The following is a 21848-nucleotide window of genomic DNA, read 5'->3' on the forward strand; positions in this document are numbered from 1 at the left end:
TCTGTTTTTCCTTGTTCTTCTGTCTCAAACTTGCTCTCGTGTTCCTTGTCTTCACTCTGTGGTTAGTTACTGATCAGGGTTTAGTAAATAAAAGTATTCTCTATGCACCTGCAGGGTGCTTTAAATGTGTTTTTGCGATAACACCAACCTCCCCGTGTTTGTCATGGATGGTGAAACACGATAGAGACAAATATCTTTCAGTTTTCTGCAGCCTGCGTGAAGCATGACAGCAGTGCATCTCACATTGTTTGTCTCATTTCTAACTCCTTCTGCGGATAAGTTCAAAGCACAGTTCAGCAAGTGCAGCCAGATGCTGACAGGTGTTCCACTGTGTTGCTGGCAGCCCGCTGGCAACTTCACCATGCACACTGTGTTCCTCTGAGCTTAGAGCGAGGGGGAATCTGGGCACAGAAATGCCTCTGAAATAATGGAAGGAAACCTAAAGACAGGGCGGCAGAGAATAATAAGAGAGGAGACAAAGTGTGTGAATGAAAGGAGATGATTCACATTCTCCAGAGAGACAAATTGCTACGACAGAAGCATCAGCTTGATGTAGTTGGAGACAGACAAAAGCCAAGACAAAGCTTTTGGCTCCTGCTGTGTGTGTTGAAGTGCTGGAAACTTTCCTACAGTCTTTGTGTCTCATTTGTTAATTTTCCTCTGCTCCTTATATTTTCTCTGTGCAGTCACCTTTTGCCTTTTTACCCCTCAGAAGACCTTCATTAGTCATCAGCTAGCTGTGATGAACGTGCAAGATCACATCCTTTTTTATTTGTGGTTGATTTTGTGCGGCTGTGGCCGAGCATCAGCTGCTGCTCTTAAGATCATTTACGGTGATAGACTTGACCCCATCGCTGCTGCTGCTGCCGCCGCTGCCGCCGCCGCCGCCGCCGCCCCCTGATCTCATGTCATCTCATCTGGCCACCAAGGTGGATCACTGAAGATCTGAAACCTTAGAGGAACATAACAGGATGGAGAAAGGAGAGTTAGAGGAGGAGTGTATTGATTAGCAGAGTATTGTACATTCTCCTCTGGTCTAACTGCTTTTCTTCAAGGCGCACATTGCTGGGTAAAGGTTAAAGAGATGATTTAAGGAATAAATTAAAACAAAACTGATTAATTAGAACCCAGAGGGCCCATTTTAGACATTTTCTTACCCTCTATTATTTGTTGTGACAACAGTGTTCCCCTAAGGTCTGAGAGCCGCCTTCACTTTAGTTGCCAGAGTTAGACAGGCTGCCCTCTAGTGTTCAGAGCTGGAACTACACCAAGCCTGACCTTAGCTCCTTGATGAGGGGTTACAAACTAACAGGACTGGAGTTTAATATATACAGCAGATAGATCTATCAGAGCAGCACGGGTAAACACAGTTCCTCTTGTTTTTTTTTATTAACCTATAAGATGAATGGCCCTCATTAATCATAGCCATTTGTCTTCAGTTGTAAGTCTAGAGGTCAGTGATTAAACCCTGTTCTCTGTAACGTCGCCAACTCAAAGCTCTCCCCACCTCTTTTCTCTCTCTTTCTCAGAGGATCAGAGGGAGAGTTGCGTTTCGCCGCTGCTCTGCTTTTCATGGCTCTGATGTTGTCTGCCACCAAATCCCTGCTGAATAAAAGTCAGAAATTGAAGCAGCAAATCATGTTTTATGTATGTGTGCTTACACAATGAAAGCAGGCTGGAAGTGGGCCAAGCATCACACAGGGCATATTATGGCAACAAAGCAGCTTTCCCTTTCTTGGAAAAATGACAGCGGCAGCCGCCAAAGTGCCGGGCACCGAGCACAATACGAGCGTTTAGTTAATGACAGCGAAAAATTGGAAAGAGAGATACACAGAAATTGCATTACCTGACTGCTCTTATTCCTGGGAAGTGTTTTATTATTCCCATTGATTCTATTCTGGTGTAGCAAATGTTTTGTTGACTTGTCAGCTCCATTATTTAATAGATACGTCTAGGCGTGGGCAATATGACAATATAATCTGTAAGATGATAGAAATTTGTCAGCTGTCACAGATTTTGCTTTGTGGTTTATACAGAGGTAGCTGTCACTTTAATATCTCTGTTTGTGGCCAATGTTGAAACTCACTGAAGAGATTTTCTTTATGGCAGTACTGGATTTGCAGAATTTTTTCATCAGTGTGATAAAGTACCGTAATTTGTCTGATATTTTTGCCAACACAAACATTCCTGTCTTATTTTTAGAGCTAAAATAATTAATTGATTAATCAATTAGTTGATCTACATCAAATATATCAGCAACTATTTTGATAATCAATAAACCGTTTCCCATTTTTCATGAAAAAATGCCAAATATTGGTCTGTTCCAGGGTCTTACATGTGAGGATTTATTGCCTTTGTAATGATTTGGGGTTTTGGATTGAGCTGCAAAGATTTGTCAATAAATCCATTAGTCAGTTGTGAGAAAAAATAATATGTAGCTACTTTGATACTATTTTTGGATGAAAAATGGCAAAATTCCCCGATTCCTGCTTTTTAAATGTGAACATTTTCTGTTTTTTTAGTCCTTTGATAGTAAACTGAATATCCTTGGGTTGTGGACTATTGGTTGGGACAAAACAAGACATTTCAAGCTGCATCTTGGACTTTGGGAAACATTGATCGACATTTTTCACCATTTTCTCACATTTTATAGACCAAACAACTAATCTATTAATCAAGAAAATAACAATAATAATTTTCTGACACTTTATAAGCAAAATTATTATTTAATCTAGAAAACAATTAACAGGTTAATTGCAAGTTCAAATAATCGTTAGTTGCAGCCCTAGTCATTTTGATTTCTCATAAAATGTACTATATGACGATAAATTGATACAGTATACTGTAATATAAAATGACATACCATGTTTCATGTCTGTCTATGTTTCTTTCAGGACTGTTAAAACACTTCTCTTTTGTTGTGAGTCATTCTGCACTCTGAGTCACCTTGGCACAGATTTAGCCACGCCTTTTGTGTGACGGCAGCTACTTTCTCCTTCACCCTCCTTTACCTTCTCTCCTCATCAGTACAGGACAACGTAGCTCACCGAAATGAAGAGACACAGTAGAGACCTGAAGTAACCTGATAACTGTGACGTCAGAAACACTGTGATCGACAAAGTGAAGCTGAGGCAAACGGGCTGGATAACCTTGATATAGCACGTTCACTTGAAGTTAATGCTGCAGCACCCAGCGGGAGTGCGACCCTGAATCACGGTGTCATTGTACTCACATTAAGTGTGGTCCCTGCAGTGAGGACATATGCTGCCGTTGCGATGTAATCTATCTACCAGTGATCTAAAGGATTAATAATCTCCATCTAATCTGCACCCATGAGTTCACAACAGCCCATCATGCAGGGTGAGATGTCAGCTCCTGATTAGAGATAGTGGGTGGGAGGGAAGTGTATATGTGTGTGTGTGTGTGTGTGTGTGTGTGTGTGTGTGTGTGTGTGTGTGTGTGTGTGTGTGTGTGTGTGTGTGTGTGTGTGTGTGTGTGTGCGCGCATTAGCTCCAAGCCCTGCAGAGATCATTACACCATCACAGGTCATATCTTTTGGCCTTGCAGTGGGTTTTATGAAAATTAAAAGATGTAAAGCTGACGACGAGGCAGATCTGTGTATGTATGTGTGCATATAGTACACGTGCCACTGTTTCTATGCAGTCTTCTCCAATCTCTCATGTATATGTTGAGTTTATGCACATGTTACCAAGAAAAATAATCAGTTTTACATAGGTGGGACGTCTGAATCAATTTAACCCTAACCCTTCTATCTCGCTAATTTTACCCCCAACCCGACCCCTGTGTCCCTCAGGGAAGACCCTGACCATCTGTCCTCCTGGGGACTCCTTGTTAGGACAGATCGATGTCTACATGCCCCCCTCTTGCACCCTCTGAGGCCCCCCACACACATGATCAGCTTCAGATGACTGGACTGTGCCTCACCGGTGTTGACAGTGACAACTACAAGGCATGTGGACCATACAAACCTCCGCCATCCAATCAGCTCTCACATGGCTAAAACACAATAATCATCTAATGGCAGAAATCCCAGATCCTGATTGCCACTTTAATCAGTCGTACCTTGGCCCAAAGCCTAACTGACCTCTGGATTTCATGGAAATCCGTTCATGAGTTTGCGAGATTTTCTGTCGACAGACATGAACCAACATATGCTTCCATTTCATGTTTGCTCTGCACTAAACATCAGCTGGATAAAAGCTCTAAGGAAACCTAAATGTTAGTAAATTGTGCTTCATTGGGGTCGTTTGTCAGGGTGAAATGGATTATATTGATTTCGTCTAAAAGGTTGTGCATTATGTTCTGTTTTCTGGATGTAATTTGCATTTTTGAAGCATCACTTTATCCAGTGATGTTGGTTTTGGCTGATGGAGGAAAGGTTGAGCTTTTACTGCTCTTGTCTGTGTGTCATGTTCGCTGGGGACACAATGCACTCTGATTTTTGTCTACCTTAAGAATCTGGGGTAATGTCATTAAAATTTAGACAGATATAGCCTCCATTCATGTGGAAGCCATATGATGTTTTCATCCATTGTTGATCAAAGTTTGACCTAAATAGTCGACTTGCTGTGCAGCCAAAACACAACATCAAAGTCAGGCTGACATGATTTTTCTCGACAATACTCTTTTTAAGAGGCACGATCTGTCAGTGTTACTGTCCATATTCCTGCAGTCTGTCTGTCTATGACAACTGCTGTGAAAGAGCGCAGTCAGCATCTGTTCCTGAAAGCAGCTCTGAGCCTAGCGAGCCTAGCAGCCGGGTGACGTGGCAGGACTGACCCTTGTACCGGGACACAAGGGCCAAAATCAATAGTCGTATGGTGTCACTTCACAGTATGTAAGAAGCCGACTGATTACCTCATTGGCTGCTTGTGAAGAGAGAGGAGAGGTTGTGAGGAGGAAGCAAAGAGAAAGAAAAGGTGAGATCAGGAGATTTTTTTAAAAAAAAGTATAAATTAGCAGTTTTGGGAAAAGACGATAAAACCTTCCAGTGTATGTACAGAAGAAAGGAGCTTATCATTTCTGATATTGGACACCAGGTGGTGGCAATACTGATTAAATCAAATATCACAAGGTTTTGTTTTGGTTTTTTTTTACCAAATATTGTGACACTACCGTAAGATATCTACACACAAGAACATTTTGAGAAAGAAAAATGACGAGCAAATAACTCTGAAATCAGGTAAGCTCCGAAATTTTGTTTTGAGTCACTCTAATGCAGTCCATTAACCGGGAAAAAACTAATTTAAGCCAATGCAGGATATTACTTAATAAACATAATACTAAAATCAATATATGATGCAGCTCTACTGCCTCTGTTATATCCTTCTTTTGGTAATTAACTTCCTCTTTTCTTTCTCTTCTACCTTTTCTGTGAGCTGTTGTTCATATTTTGTAACTGCAAGTGGAAGCAGGAAGCAAATACAAACACATAATCTCACATATATTACACATACATGTCTCATATTGTCATTTTTCTGTTAGTTAATTTAGTTTTTCTGGTATTTTTGCTCCTGCAGGTGTGTGTTGAATCTTTATTGTTTGAAGGACTTTCATGTGGACTGTATGTGCCCAGGTGGGGGCAGTATGGCCCTCCAGAGGATTAATCATCATGTGTCTGATAACTGTCTAATAACTTGATTATGTCAATGCTGCAACCAGAGGTGTAATTTTGACCAAACAGGTTAACATTTACCCTCTTATGTTTTCCTCCAGGCCAGAGGCATAGCAGAGGTGAGGAGGCCCAGGAGAGGAGCGAGGTCCTGGGATGAGAGCTCTCTGTGATTCCCCTGTCTCCCCCAGACCTCCAGGAGGAAAGGGCTGGGCAACACTCTGAGGTAAAAAAAAACAAAACACACACACAAAAAATAAAAATAAAACACCCTCTGCAGACAAAACCCTTCTCTGATGACGTTGACCTTCAATATTTGCTGACTCAAGCTTTCCCACCCACTCCTCCTACCTCTCTTGTTCTTTTTGTCTTTCTCTTTTGCGCCCTCCCTTTTTGGTGTTGTTCTTTCTCTCTCCCGTCTTTCGGGCAACAGGAGACATTGATCAATAGCCTGACTTGGTGTAGGCTCAGTTTGGAGTGACCTGCCGTGGTCACTTTGTCACACAGACACACACATGCTCACATATTTATGGAAATGGGGGTCTTGGCCTCCGTCTTTTGAAGTGTCCGGTTAGGGATTGGGTTTGGAGATGGATGGCACTTGGAGTGTGTGACACAGGGGGAGCAGGGAGGAGGGGAGCAGAGGAGGAGATGAGGGGTCAAGGGGTCGGGAATTCACAGCTGAGCCTGTGTTGTTCCATACGGCGGCCGGGTGACAGCAATACTTCAGAGAAGTCAGGGAAGGTGTGTTTGTCTGTTTACTTCTACCACAAATGTCTCTCACAGTAAAAAACACTTTTCTCACACAAGCTTTAATATAAAGCAGCATTTCCTCTATCAAAATTGATTATATCATTCTGCATTGGATAACTCCAACACTTTTTCAACCATGAGCAGTCACACTGAATCCTGACACTAGCACCTTATCATCTCTATCAGCTCAAAGCCCCACTGTAAAGGGCCGTGCTTGTAAGGTATGTGGGGTGATAATAATGTGTGGTCAACACAGCAGCAGCTGTCTTCCTCTCCTCTTTCCACCGTCTCCATTACAGATCTGCTGTCTCTTTTGCTCTCCTTCTTTCCTCTAGTCCAGCTCGACCCGTCCCAGCCCAGCTGTCCCCTTCCCTCAATAGCTGTCCCACAACAATAATCACTGCCTGCTTCACAAGGTCACTTTCAAACTACAAAGGGTTCAGTATGTGCATGAAGTCCTTCTGAGTACCTTATTTTTGGTTGAAAGTGGCAGGTTTCTTACTACTTAAAGCTGCACTAATCAAATTTCTATAGTAACAATGTGTCAGATGACTGTGTAATGTGAAAGAAGTCACTCTTAGTGACAAATCCACTGAAAATGATCACCAGATTCTGCATTCCCCCCGAGCTCTACAGCCCTTTTTAGCGTTTTTCAGCTCATTGTTTTGGTTCACTCTCATCTCTCTCATAGTGTTGTTTCTAGATGTAGCAGGCAGCTGTTTTTCTAATAAACAGGTCACCGTTTTTTTCTACTGACAGAGATGGCATCTTCAGATGTCTTGTTTTGTCCGATTAACAATCTAAAGATATTCAGATTACAATAATACGAAGTAAAGAAAAGCAGCAATCTGTGATCTATAATATTGGACTATGCTGTACGTGCCTCCAAACCAACGCTAATGTTGCTCCGTTTCTGCTGGATGTGCAAAGAAGCAACTGTTTTCCAACACGTTCACTTTAACACCTTCCTATAGGGTGTTTACAGGTTGTTGTGATGCCCCCAACTGGAAAAAAATCAATTAATGCAGGTTTTAATTAATTTAATATAACGTCTAACAAAGATATTATTTATCTGAAACTCATCTAAAAACACAAAGTTTTGTTTTTGCTTATCATTTAACACTCAGTTACCTTTTCTGGTACACACACACACACACACACACACACACACACACACACACACACACACATATAAAAGACTCAAAAGCTTTCTGGTGTTGTATTTTCAGCATGGGGGGGTGAGTTGTGTTAATGGCAGTAAAGTGCCAAGTCAGAGAGCTGAAGAGAACTCTCTTCTCACTTGTTGAACCACTGTGGGACTCAGAGGGAGGTACAAGGAAGTTCCAGTAAAGAAGACACATACACAAACACACACACACACACACACACACACACACACACACACAATACGCCCTCTTCTCCTCCAGCATTACTCAGTCCTCCTACTGGTTTTCCATGGCAGCACACAACAATAAACCTGGAGAGTGTGTGTGTGTGTGTGTGTGTGTGTGTGTGTGTGTGTGTGTGTGTGTGTGTGTGTGTGTGTGTGTGTGTGTGTGTGTGTGTGTGTGTGTGTGATTTGTAATTAGCTTAGTGCTGAAACAATTGATGAATTAATCAATAAGTTGACTGACAGAAAATTCATTGAACCATTTAACTATTCTGCTAATGGATTAAGTTATCTATGAAACAAAAATGGTTTCCAGGCTTCTCAAATGCATGTTTTATTGTGAACTGAATATCTTTCGGTTTTAGACTGCAGGTCGGACAAAACAAGCAATTTCAAAATGTCGCTGTGGGCTCCTCTTTTCACTTTTTATACTGACAGTAGATTGGTTCCCAACCTCCAGGTAAAGATAGACCTGAGGGTGTCACAAGAGGATTAAAAGAAGGTGATTGCTTTTTCCTTCTGAAATACTGGAGACTTTTACCCCCTCAATATGCCAAAATAACATGTATAATAACTTGTTTTTGTGATTTTCTGTCATTTTTATACTGCAGTGATGTCAAATGTCCATGTTAAACATGATCAAAGATCCAAAACTTGAACGTATGTAAAATGCTGCCTTCAAGTCAATTCTGAATTCCCTGTTTGCAAAGTTACCACCACTTCCCCTTCGTGATGATGTCATATTGTTCGTGCATGCTCAAAAATGTAGCCTTTGTTGCTACATAAGGTTGTTGCTAAGGTTATTCCATGGGTTGTTTGCGTCGTCCACTCACATATTTCAGATGGGATTCATGCTCGAACATGTACAGATACATTTGAAAAGTTTATATTTTGAGTAAAGAATGTGAAAAAGAGGTGAAATCCGACTACTGTTGTTTGTTTACGTAGCCTCCAGAGCTGGGAACTGACCAATCAGAAGAGAGTGGGCTCATCAGGAGGGGGGCCTTAAAGAGACAGGAGCTAAAACGGCCTGTTTCAGACAGAGGCTGAACTGAGGTGCTGCATAAAGGGCCAGTATAAGATTAACAAGGATTTTTTTGAACTGTTATTCATGCAAAGATATTCCAGTAGAGCCCCAGAATAAAAATATATAGACCTGGAAACGTGAATGTCCTCTTTAATTGAAAAAACTTGAGAAGATAAAAATCTCATAAGCAGACATGGCTTACTTATTTACTCACTACCATGCATACCACACATCAAACGTGTTCACTTTCTCAACTTCACCTCCAAACAGCTTCAACACATCACTCAATGACAAGCAAAGCCTTTTCATTTGACTCTCCACTTATTCATTCCCTGCTTTCTGTTACCTGCCAATGAACGCTCCTGCTCACCTGCATGTGCACAATAGAGCATGAGGAGTGTGCAAGCAGAGAGATAATCAGAAACATGTTATGTAATTTACCCCATCTAGGTTAATTGACCCGCCCTCACAATCTCTCTTTCTCACTCCCTCCCTCCCCTCTGTAGCGGCTGCAGCTCTTGATGTAGTCGATCTTTGTTTGATAATTGTACAATTGAACGTTACTGCACTGTTATTTAGCCACGGGACAGATACTGACGATTGGGGGGAAAAGGAGGTGTTTCCTTGATGCATTTGGGACCACTCTGCTCTAACACACACCCACCAAACAGAAATAGAGGAGATAAGAAATGCCCAATCTGATGCAGGATTGTGTAGATGCAAAATGTGTGAAAGAGAAGGCGATGGGTGAAGCTAAAAAGAGAAGGGGGAGGAGAGAGAGGCCGAGGAGAGCAGAGTGTGTGTGTTCGTGTGTGTGTGTGTGTGTGTGTGTGTGTGTGTGTGTGTGTTAAAAGAGGGAAACTAGAGGCAGGGGGGCTGGCAGACAAAAGTGAGAGAGGGGAGGGAGGAGGGGGAGGCGGTGCTAAGGCAGACAGCAGGGAAGGAAAGCTGAGAAGAGGAACAGTGGAGTGAAGTGAGAAGAGAGAGAGAGGAGGAGGAGGACAGGACAGGAAAATAAGGGGGCTTCCATTTGAAAGTCCTCGTGTCGGGATATGAAGTCGTGGAACGGTGCAGAGGCAAAGGCAGGGAGTGTTGTAGAGAAGAGGTAGACCGACAGGAAAAAAAAGAGGGAGAGAATCTGAGCCGACGGACTACTGTCAGAGAGACTGGAGTGATTTTTTTTCTTTTTTTTTCCAAGAGAGACGGAGACAAGTGGAGGCAGCGATGCAGGGCTCTCATTGGGGTGAGAAACAGAGTGTGTGCATGAGTGTGTGTCTTAAATTTTCCAAACTATGGCTCTCTGTACCCTGACATTTATTCCAGTTTGGCCTCATTTGCACGAATACTTAAGGAAACTTTGTATTCACCTTTAGACAGCGTGAAGCCACTTAGAGGGTGTCAATTGCAGAAAAGCCATTAATGGAAGGTGTGTAAGACTTTGAGACAAAAATCGCTCAGCAGGCCCATTTACACAGAATCACTGATTTTAACACGACTGTAAACAAGATTAGGAATGTCAGTGAAGCCCAAGAAGTTGGTGGTGACTTCTTAAATCCAGCTTTAAGGAGCTCTGATTAGTTAAATAATGATAGAAGAAGAATCCATGGAAAACTTCTAGCCATTTTGCCAGCGGTTGAAGGCAGCTGGATGATTCAGAGTCAGCTGACTGGTGTTGTTGACGTTGGGGCATTCGCTTAAAGTTTCTAAAGTTGTTACAAGTGTAGCTGCTCTAAATGACCCTGGAGGCTTTTGGCTTATACAAACAGACCTGCTGGCTTTGGATTTGTTGAGGTGGATTGATGAGTTTTTGGTGGTGTGTGAGGCCAGGTTTACTAACCCCCAGACCTGGGATAATCTGCTCATTACAGACTGTTGGGGTATTGATTTGAAATTTCAGCCTTTAGAAAAGCTGTTCCACCCTCTGGACAGTTGGCCTGGAGGAGGAAGGAGGAGGAGGAGGAGGGCGTTATTCAATCTGTCTGCGCACACACACACACACACACACACACTCACATTGAAGATAAGAAAGCGAATGAGGCAGCAGATATATATTTCTACCAGGGCAGACAATTAGGCTGCATCTCAGAAGTGTGACCCGTACAAAACATGTTTTTATCTAGAAGACTCAAAGGGAATCTGTGTGTTTCTTTTGATGACGAAGCACTCTGGGAGACACACAGGCCGATGTTGTTTCTCTTCTGTCTTCCCCTACGCGTATAATTACAAGACTCCTCGTGTGCCTTGGGCCACATATTGTAGTTTCTCATCAAGTTTGTTATGGCCCGGGAGTGATGTGTCAGCAGATATGTTTATAGTCAGAGCGGTTAGAAGCCGTCCATTCACTCAACTCTTTGTAGTAGCTGTCTGTTTGACCATGTCATGTTGAGGTTTCATTTGAGAGCACGCTGAGAAGAGAAGACTGTAATTATCCAGACTGGGTTTTGGAACAGTTAGAGGGACTGACGTTTCACTCCATGATCACAGCGGCCGTAAATGGGCAGGTGTCGAGACGCAAACGGTGACGTAAAGTTGAACCAGGGGAGTGAAAGTAGGACAGAGATGGAGAATTTGGAGGGTAAAGGAGTGAGATGGGTTACCTCATCCGCTCTGAACAAAACAAATGAGGTAAACGTGTGTCACGTGTTGCAGGTCACATACGTAACCCTTTCCAGTCATGTTGACTCATGCTTCTTGTGTGTATATGGTGTGTAAATGTACTGAAAGATAATAAAGTAGCGGAGGTCGCAGTCTTCCCAAATGAAGGGTAGCAAGACTTTCTTTTTTTGGTTCTCTTTCTCCTTTGGTTTTCCCTCCTTTTCGTCCTCTTCTTCTATCCTCAGCTCCATTATTTTCCAGTGATCCCGTCGAGCTAAATCTCATGCCAGGTATTTATGTAAAGCCTCTAGTTGAGAAGCATGGTGGAACACTGAAGGAGGGAGGCTGAGAGCGAGAGACAGAAACACAGGAAGACAGAGAGACAGCGAGAGATTAGACGTCGGCCTGGCTTCTGTTCACTTTGCTGAATGAGTGTTTTCCACGCCAGTCTGTCCCCCCTTCCATCTTCCTCGAGTTTACAGCCGCATGCAGGCGGCACGGACAGTATGTCTGAATACACACGTGTTTATGTGCTGCTGCTGCTGCCGCTGGCTTCTTTGCCATGTCAAATACTTTCTCAAATGAGTAGAAGTGAATTATACATCGAGGCTGGTACAGTTAAACTGAGGCGTTGCTGCTTATGTAATAGCTGCTGTGGAACTCATTTGTCTGCCTGCATTTAGTAGCGCTGGGTGTGCGTGTGTGTGTGGCATTGTGTGTGCTGTATTCTGCTTCGGCTATGATCAGTAATCTCACTCTAAAGCTGTGACACCTTTGCTGAAATGTTTAAAAAAAACCCTGAGGTGGCCTACTTTTCCTCACTGAAAGCTGCGTTTGATAGTAAGTAAGCTGCTCGCTTACAATCAAGAGTCCCGTCTCTGCCCCCCTCCTCGCTCTCCCTCACATTATGGGTCACGTTGTCAGTCAAAGTGTGTTGCTTTCAGCGTGAGATAACAGACCCTTTCTCTCTGCTCTCTGCCCTCTGTTAAACTGAAACAATAGCCCTCCACTGTTCATACAGCCAAAGCAGCAGGGGAGGAAGGAAGGGAAGTTTAGGAGGGAAAACTTAACTCTTCTCTCTACATTTGGGACAATGAGAAGTCAGAACAGCCGGAGCACCTGGATTTTCCTAAATATTCTCTAGCAAACAACATGCTAAAAATAGAACGACTTGCTCATGCGGTAATAAAGGAATCATGGCTGCCCCTCGATGATTGTATTAAAAGATAAACAGTCAGAGTAAAGTGGTTTTATCAGGGTTAAGGCTGAACTGGTCATTGATTCTGACAAACAGTAGTCCACTGGCCACACTAATCCCTGTGTCTCTAACACCGGCATTCTCAGCATTTCCAGTGTCTGCCTGTCTGACCACTGACCGCCGCTGGATAACTGTCAGTGGCTGGAAAACTTCCTGGAAAATCCAACATTTGGAGCAGACCAGGAATGTCAGCCATCTTCCCCTTTTTCACATACTCTTACCTCAATTTCCTCCTGTGCCAGCTGACTATAAACGGATCATCTCTGGCTCTGGTGCTGTTTAGGGCTTAATATGTTTTTTGTAACAACTGAAATGTGGTCATAGCAAGTACTGATACTGTCACTGAGTGTCTGGTCAGATTTGTAATCTTATTTACTTTTTCTTGATCGGACAATTCCTGATTTAACTCACACTTTTACAAATTTCAGACTATTTAAATCAGGCCTTGTACTGCTGCTTCTGTTAAGACAACATTTAAAGGAATAGACAAGAAATCACCCACCACACAACCCTTTGTAAAACCACAACTTTTACATGTTGGTTTTTGTAGGTTTAAACAAACAAGACATAACTTGTTAGTGAGCGAGCTTTGGAGGTGTTTGGAGGTGGATTTTGTTACCTTTGGACAGAGCCAGGCTAGCTGTTCCCCTCTGTTGCTAGTCTTTATGCTAAACTAAGCTAAGCTAAGCTGTAGCTTCATATTTAGGGCACAGACATGTAGAGAGTGGTATCAATTTTCTCATCTAACTCTCGGCAAGAAAGCGAATAAGCATATTTCCCATAACGTTGAACTATTTCTTTAACATTTGAGAAGTGGATTTTATAGAAAAACATGTATTTCACAACGTATGGCATAGTGAAAAGTGAAATTAATGTTTACGGTAATTTAGTCCATGCAGTATGGTGAAGCTTGACCTGTGTATGACCATATGTTTTGACGTTTGTAAAGATTTTACCTCGACAAACTATGCGTGTAACCAGAGAAACCGATAGGACAACTCGAACCGAACCCATAAATAAGCGTGTGATTGACAGTTTGTGTCCCCAAATGACCATAGTGTTTTCACAAGGCTGTGTCGCTACTTTCATGTCATTGACATCTACCGCATCCTATTTCAATAGATTGCTGGCTGCTCTCTCTGTCAACCCCCACAGGGACTTGGTGAGTTTCTCTGCAGTTATGTGTGTTAGAGAATCTAGGCTTCGGTCACCCCACACTCGTGCAGACTCTCACGTCCGAATTGAGGCCAGATGCTTTGAGATGCTAAAGAGCCAACCTGCCCGCTGTCAGACTGTCAGGCTATAAGGCTATCTCACACACACACACACACACACATGCACACAAACACGAAACTCACTCACTTATTCACCTATTCACTTTCTTCCTTCCTTCCTTTTCCCATTCTTCCTCTCTTTCTATCTTGTTTCGCCCCGTGCATGAAAAATGTGGGCCTCTGCTGCCATGACGACGCTCCCAAACAGAGGGAGAAGCTAAAGTCTGAAACAGCAACAAGTTGGTTGTAAAAGAAGAGGAAGAGAAAAAAAAACTGGACTGTGGGAGGACCTGTTGCCAATTACTCCTGCACAGACTCGCTTTAGAAAAGTTATTTCTCCATTTCATCACAGAAAACCTGTTTTAATGAAGTCAGAGCCCCCGCAGCAGCCTGGACGCTCAAACTCACAACTTTTGTTCAAAGGTACAATGTCAAGCATGTTACTTTGCCAAACAGAACAATATCTCTGTGGTTTGAGAGAAAAGAGACTTGGCACTGAGGCGACGGGTTAATGAGGACTGAGTAGGTTTGCATGCATTCAGCAATCTCAAACACACACACACACACACACACACACACCGCGAGACCTTAAAGCCAAGCCACGTGGGGGTAGGTGACAGTGAGCAACCACTCAGACAGACAGTCATTGTGTTGGAATGGAGGCATAATATAACCTCAGGTCTTCTGGCAAAACATTAAAAGACTTCTCTCATTTTACAGCGCAGTCGACTGACTTCATTACAATACCATTTTCTTGCCTGTTTGAAGTTTTATTGTGGTGTTTCAATGAGTAGATGCATGACAAATAAATGGGAGAGTAGATTAGGTGTGGACTGATTGCCTTGCTGAGGTATTGTGTCTGTTTCGGCCTTGCCTGTACTTGTGGATTTTCTTTTGTTAGCAGGCCTGTCGAGGATTATCGTGACTCACCTCGCCTGTTGATTTTCTCTCTTCCTCTCTCTGTCTGTCGTTCTCACTCTCTCCATCCGCCGGGATCACTGGTCTCAGGATTAATCTAGGCCACCCAGGCTCTGTATACGAAAGTGGAATATTTCTAGTAGTCTGAACAAGCTCTCAACCTCACATCACACTCTTTCAGTGTCCTGCTTTATGTTGGAAACTCAAAGTGTTTGGGTACCACGGACTACTGTTTTTGTGACCACCCATCAAAGAAGAGGAAACATTATACAAAGGCATTTTTATGAATGGCTCTTATTATTGCTCACATACTGATACTTTTGCCCTCGTCCATATAGTGCCTGCTCTGATCTGACAATTTTATACTTTCCACCTGTTGCTCCCTTCTCCACACTGGCTTTGCCTTTGGTTAGTCACGCTGTGGTGTCGCTACTAAAGAAGGGGCAGATGAAAATCTAGCTCCATAGACCAGTGAGCAGGGAGTTGTAGGAAAGGTGGGAGGGGGATGGAAAAGGAAAGAGTGACAAGAGAGCAGTGGAGCAATAATCCAGCACAGGATTCAAGGAAGCAAGGAAAAGAGATATGGGTGTAAATGAGTGAGAACAGGAAAGAGGGATCAAAGTGAAGGAAGAAGGTGGAACATGGCAGTTCATCATGTCACCTTTACCACTGGTTGAAGCTGCTCTAATCAGTGTTTTTATATTAATAATCAATTAAGTGACTGAAATGGGTTGCTCATAGTGATGAATCCAAAGAGAATTAGCACCCGACTCTGCAGTTCTCCACAGCTCTATGGAGCATTTTAGCTTCTTTCAGTTCATTGTTTTGGTTTTATGCCTCACCAATCAGTCTCACTGCTTTCATCAGCATTTTTTCCTGCTGCAGCAGGCAGCAAATAGCTGATGAATATAGCGAGGCACTTGCTCAAGAGCCAGATATTTCCCTCAGGAGTTGGTGGAAACAAAAACAGAGCTGAAAGGAGAGTGAATATTGGATTTACATTTGTCAGGTGGCCAGAAACACAACTTCAAATAAATGCAAATGTTGCTTCATAAACAAGTTTGCCTTATCAACTTTATAGGATGAACTTTGTAGAGACTAACAGAAAATTGACAAACAATTTTAATTGATTTATAGTTTATTAGCCATTTATTGAGTAAAAATGTCAAACATTTGCTGGTTCCAACTTCTCCAATTTTAGGATTAGTTGTTTTGTCTGTTTGATATCATTACAAATTAAGTACCTTTTAGGGTTTGTATCAAAACAAGCTATTTTAAGATGTCTATTCGGACTCTGGGAATATATGATAAGGATTTTTACAATTTTTTGGCATTCTATAGATTAAATTATTTGTTGACCAGTGGAAGAAAATAAATTGGTGATGAAAAACATTTGTGGCCCTATGTTTATCCATATTGTAACCAATATATAGAGTTAATAGTCTGATGCTATTAAGAAATGCTGATTGCTTGCCATGACTTCTCAGGTTGACCCTGACCTCATTGACAGTGCCAATAGAGTCAGTTCAAACCCAGAGCGCGCACACTGGAAGCTTTGCACTTCACATTATGTTTGTGTCTATTTGCATTGAAACCAATCATTAGCACAGTAGCATCACACTTTGCTAGCTTGTGCATTATCCAGTTTAACACAACTATCCACAGCAGCTCTGCTTCATTTGCTCTAAATATCTTTAGACTGGAAAGGGTGACAACAACAGCACCTATAACCTCTGGAAGATGTGTCAGCCATTAATTTACAGTTTCTCCTTGTGTGGTTTGGTTTCACAAGAATGGCTCACATCAACTGAAACTACTATAGATGCAACCTTAGCCTTAACCTTCTCTGCCATTTGTCTTTTCTTTTATTGTTACAATATCTGAAAGAAACAGACAAGTGGAAGAAAGATGAGAAAAGATAAAGAGGAAATCTCCTCCAAGCTGACATGGTGTTGGCTACTCAGCAGTAGAGGAGATGGTTTGGATAGAAGATTATGTCTCCCTTCACATTTGATTTTCCTGTTAGGATATCTTAAGGTGCTCAGATCCCGGTGTCTGTGTGCTCACCAAATAATGACCAAACAGGATTATAAATGCTTGGTTTTCCCAAGGACTCAGACCTCTTTAGAGCCTCTCTTTGGACTACCTGGTATTGGAATTCCCCTAAACCCCCAACCACCACCCCCACCCAGCCCTCCTTTGTCTCTTCACCCCTAAAACCCCCTTCTTTTTCTTCTTTCTTCTTTCTCGCTTCTCTAACTCTGTCTTGAGCCCAGCCGAGTCTCCGGAACAGCTTGGAGGTTGCGTGTGATTGCAAGGGGTGATCTGCTGCTGCGGAATAATGGGCTTCCTCTCCTGGGTAATGCTGGCGTTATTAACAGACTTATGATAACGGGATTATTTCCCCGTCACAGACCTCACTTCTGGATCTTGTTAGAGAGCTACCTGGGAACCTCTTTCTTCTGTCAGTCCTGTTCTTACTCATCCTGGGCCAGTTGGTACCATGCGGAGGGTAAACTTTCACAACCACTAGATGTATTTCCAGTCCCTGTCAGAAGCAGTGAGCCTGCCTTTAAGCCATTCAGCATCATTTAAGAGTTTTAGAGTGTCAGGATGCGGTGTAAAGTGCCCCTGGATTGACACCGTAATCGCTGGCAGCAACACTATTGGAGTTTATTTTTGAACATTGATTCAAATGCCTCGCAGAGAGAAATGCCTCATGAAAGACTATCAGAATGATTTCAGGCACTTGAGATGTTTTCTATTTTTGGGGACGTTGACTGGTTTTTCTCTGCCCGTCTTGTGTTGCTGACAGCAGAGGAGGATGCGTGTAATGAGGAAGGTGGAGAAAGCGGTGAGGGTGGATGGAGGGATGGTAAAAGTATTTTCACTTTGTCAGAGAAATGCAGCCCAGGAGGGGAGGAGAGGAGGACTTCAATAACTTTAAGAAATAACCAGTGAGCAACATCAGAGGGGGAAATTAGCTTTTGGGATTTGTTGCCTGAGTAGCCAGAACAAAACCAGACCCTTGGAGGTCACAAGGGGTGGGAGGACAGAATCAGACCCCAGCTCCCCTCCACTCATCAGGGGGTCACAGGGTTAGGGCTTGGGGGGTCATGGTTGACGGTCTCAGAGGGTTGTTAATTCTATTATCCCTGCCTGAGAGGTCCTTGTCAGGGCTGGGAGTGAAGTCGAGGTGGGGATGGCTGGATAAAAGGTGAAAGGAGGTTGTGAGGTGTGATTATTTTGGCATGGGAAGTGATCACATACCACACATATCTTTATCTCCTTGACTCATGTGTACTCATGAAGTTTCCTTTACTCCCCTTCACTCCCTCTCACTCACTTGTAGACTTGTAGACTCTTCCAAACTGGAGTCAACTGGCAGGAACTGAACCACACCGATGACTGATCATTTACAAATAATTTGACAACACTTATGTTTTCTGACGTAGGGTTGAATGATATGACCTCAAATCTGTATTATGATGAACTGTCACAATTATTTAAAGATAAATGTAACAATACATTTAGAAAGTTTGTTATAAATTAGTCCATTAGTCTAATTTATTTGTCCTGATAGTTAGAGTATGACCACTTGGTTCTGTTCTTCTGCACTGTACTGTGGGCTGACTGATTGGTTGAACCTCTGGTTATATATCACAGGTTGTTGTAGCTATTTTCAGGGATTCAGACAACGTACATATTGAAAATCGTGATTTGAATAATTGTATTGGTAATTGGTGTCTGTAATTTGATAAATTTAGTTTATTGTCCTGTCCTTGGTGTCCTCTTCGCCTCTTCAAAAGCTCCAACCTTTTTTTTCAGTTTTTCAATTTTTACATCCAATACAACACCTTAGGGGTTGAGGGTTTAAATAGTGATAACAGTGCACACAGTCTCTCCTCAAAGGCATTCATGGGCTCAGAAGGTGACAAAGTTGTCTGAAGAATGAAAGCTTTAGAGATAACTTCAGATCCTGCATACTTTTTCACCTCTACTCACCTGGCCAATCACTTCCTATAATGGGTGCGAGTGTCAGTTTCAGAAAGTAAAAAAAAATTACGTAAAGGCGTCAATGCTTGTTGGATCATCAAAAAATGTCTGAACACCTTTCCTTGCCACAGGTTTTCATTGTCATAATTGGGAGGGCTGCATCTACCAATTTTTGTAAATTACAAAACAGCAGCAATTGGCCAGATGTACAGAGATGAGAAAACTGGGGGGACGGGCTTTCAGATGCTGTTTTATGGTCTAACAACCACTTCGTTCAAAGCATAATGAGGGACTTAGACTGCAAGAATAGAAGATTTTTCTGTAATATTGTGCTGCATCGATTTTTTTAGCCATGCTTGTCCACCACTTTGGTCTGGACTGAAATGGACTGTTAAATGGATTGTCACTAAACTTTGTACAGATGGTCATAGTCCTCAGAGGATGAATGAGTTTGCTGATCCCCTGACTTTTCTTCTAGAGCCACTGTGAGGTTAACCTTTGTAGTTTTGAGTCTTAAAAATGATTGGACATATTGCCCTGAAATTTTGCATTTACATTCATGCCCCCTCAGGATGAAATGTGATCACTTAGAGATCATTTAACTTTTCATCTAGCATCATCTTTAGATATTAACTGACACTTTGGTTGACCTGCAAAACTTTTCACATTCCCATCAGCCTCAGTTGTACTTTGCGTTTAGTGCTAATTAGAAAATGTGCAGTCTCGGAGAGCAGCTAGCTTGCCTGTAGACTTTTAGTCTTGTTTTGCTTGTGAATATGAAACTGCAATGAAGTGGCAATAAAGTGCAACCTAATCTAACTGTTATAATTGTGCTTTAGTTAAGAAAACTCCTCTTGTTCATCTGCACTTCTCTCTTTATCACCTATTTATTGACACTTATTTGCGAGACTTTCTATCACCTGACTTCATTTTATACTCATATGAACATTCTGCTCCGTTTTGATGAATGCATTTTGTGTGTGTATGCGGATGTTCATGCACACACACAACACTGAGTGTCAGTCTGTATGATTGTGTTAGTCCTGGCAGACTGTGTGCAGTCATAGCTGGCGTGGATTATTCCACTTGGCCAGACGGATTTGGGTTTGGCACGACAGACTGAGGATATGTGTCCCCTCTCTGTTCCCCCGGGCAACTAACACTGATAATACTGTCTGCAAATGGCTGCCACTTATTGTGTCGCTAATATGTATCCATGTTTCACTCCCTAAAAATAGAGAGGGTCAGTGCAGCACCAAGTGAGTCTATTGTTCATTTCTTCAAAGGTTTTTTGATTGGTGTATGAGCATTTTGATCATGAAACAGTGAAGTTTTCAAACCCCCTTCTGAACTAATACACAGATGACTGCTCCACAGGTTCAGATAGGGACATTCAGAGAAAAAAAATATCACAGAGTAGCTGCAGATGGAGATGACTGTGACTCATTCCCTCTCCCTCTGTCTGTGTCATCCTCGGTCTCTACTAAATCCTCTCTTTTTTGTCTTTTAATGACATCGGCAATTAGCAGCAGCGTCACTAGAGATATACAGTATTTTTAATGAAGGATGAGCCTTAACTAGGGTGGTGGTGGTGGGGGGTCTGGGGACATGTCTGGGGAATAAACATGGTTGCTGCTAATGAGTTTTGCGAGCGGCAACAGGCCTTAAATCAATAAATAATTTGGCTTCTTTGTTGCAAGGAGGATTTAATTGTGATTAGTTTGAATGTGAAATAAATAAAACACATTTTAATATTGTAAATATTAAAACATCATCAGTAACAATTTAAGGATAATAATTATAGATGATTAGGCCCATAATTCAAAGCTGACAGTCAAGCTATTTACCACATAGTGAGTCGAATTCACACTTTTTTTACACATGGATGAAACAGTAAGCACAGATCACATTACTGTAGCAGCTGTCAGCACTCTGCGAGAACCTGGAGAATTATGTTTCATGTTTAAGTGTTGCAAATATTTATGTTTACCAAACATTGTATATACAACTTATACGACTGTACTGTAAATTCTTGAGAAACTTTGAACACTGATGGCTTATTTGGGGCATTTAAAGCCTGTATAAAACAATTGGGCAACAACCCAATATTTTCTGCTGAACTTGTTAGGGATAATAGAATCCAGCTATTGAATCCATAGAAGACAGATAATTTTTTTTCTGCAACATGTATCATATAACCTTAAATTTTTGTCAAAAACCTTTCATTTAAATAAACGTACTGAGGAAACATGCAAAGTTATCAATGAGGAGAAATCATAATGATTGTCTGTAAACTAAATCACTACTCATTATTCATTGCATTACAAAATTTACTTAATTTTAGGCAAAATGAGACAGTGACAGTCCAATAGAGCTTTTTCACCGCAGACATACAGCAAGTAGTGTTTATATAGGAACAGCACAGGTGTTACCCGTGCCGTTAACGTTGGCTCCGTTCTATTTAAGTGTAACGGTGAAGTTCTGAAACTGGAACACCTAATGAAATGCAGTCATTAACGTGATTAGTTTCACCTTTGTTTGATTGTCTGCTGTGAGAACCAATGAGGATGCTATGAGTTGATCGCCTACAAGACTGATATATGTTTTAAATATATTTCGCTTGTAGGTGTCAGTTTTGATCATTTCATCTCTTTATGTGTGGCTGTGGAGCAACAATCTACTCTGCTGTAGTGGAGTTTCACTGGTTTTTGCACAGTGCAGCTCTGTGCAGCAGGCTCTGCCGGGTCCTAGTGCCAGCTCTGGATGTTTTGATTATTGAGCCTATGTCAAATATTTGCTTTATAAATATTATAAGTCAAATTTCAGGGGACTAAAGGGCCATGAAATTGGTGATGACGTCATTGGCAGTTAGAAGTTAGAATTATGTCTCATGAATGTTGAACGAAAACCCTTGCGTGCATGGATACAACTCAACAGAGCATGTGTAATAGTCACATCTGTTGCATTAAAAATTTTATCCTTATTCTCTCTCTCTCTTATTCCAG

General features: G+C 42.0%; 1 protein-coding gene across 2 annotated transcripts in view; it reads left to right on the forward strand.

The window, feature by feature from the left end:
• Window positions 1-21848, forward strand: part of lzts2a (leucine zipper, putative tumor suppressor 2a) — a 41123-nt gene that overhangs the window by 12306 nt on the left and 6969 nt on the right. Inside the window, exon 2 of one of the 2 annotated variants that reach the window (XM_042434119.1) lies at window positions 5737-5858. The gene's annotated coding sequence lies outside the window, so the exon portion shown is untranslated. Of the gene's footprint in view, window positions 1-5736; window positions 5859-9750; window positions 10046-21848 lie in introns of those variants that run through there. The other variant, XM_042434120.1, reaches the window with a different exon arrangement.

The sequence above is a fragment of the Thunnus maccoyii genome, chromosome 14 (assembly GCF_910596095.1).
Source record: "Thunnus maccoyii chromosome 14, fThuMac1.1, whole genome shotgun sequence".
Lineage (NCBI taxonomy): Eukaryota > Metazoa > Chordata > Actinopteri > Scombriformes > Scombridae > Thunnus > Thunnus maccoyii.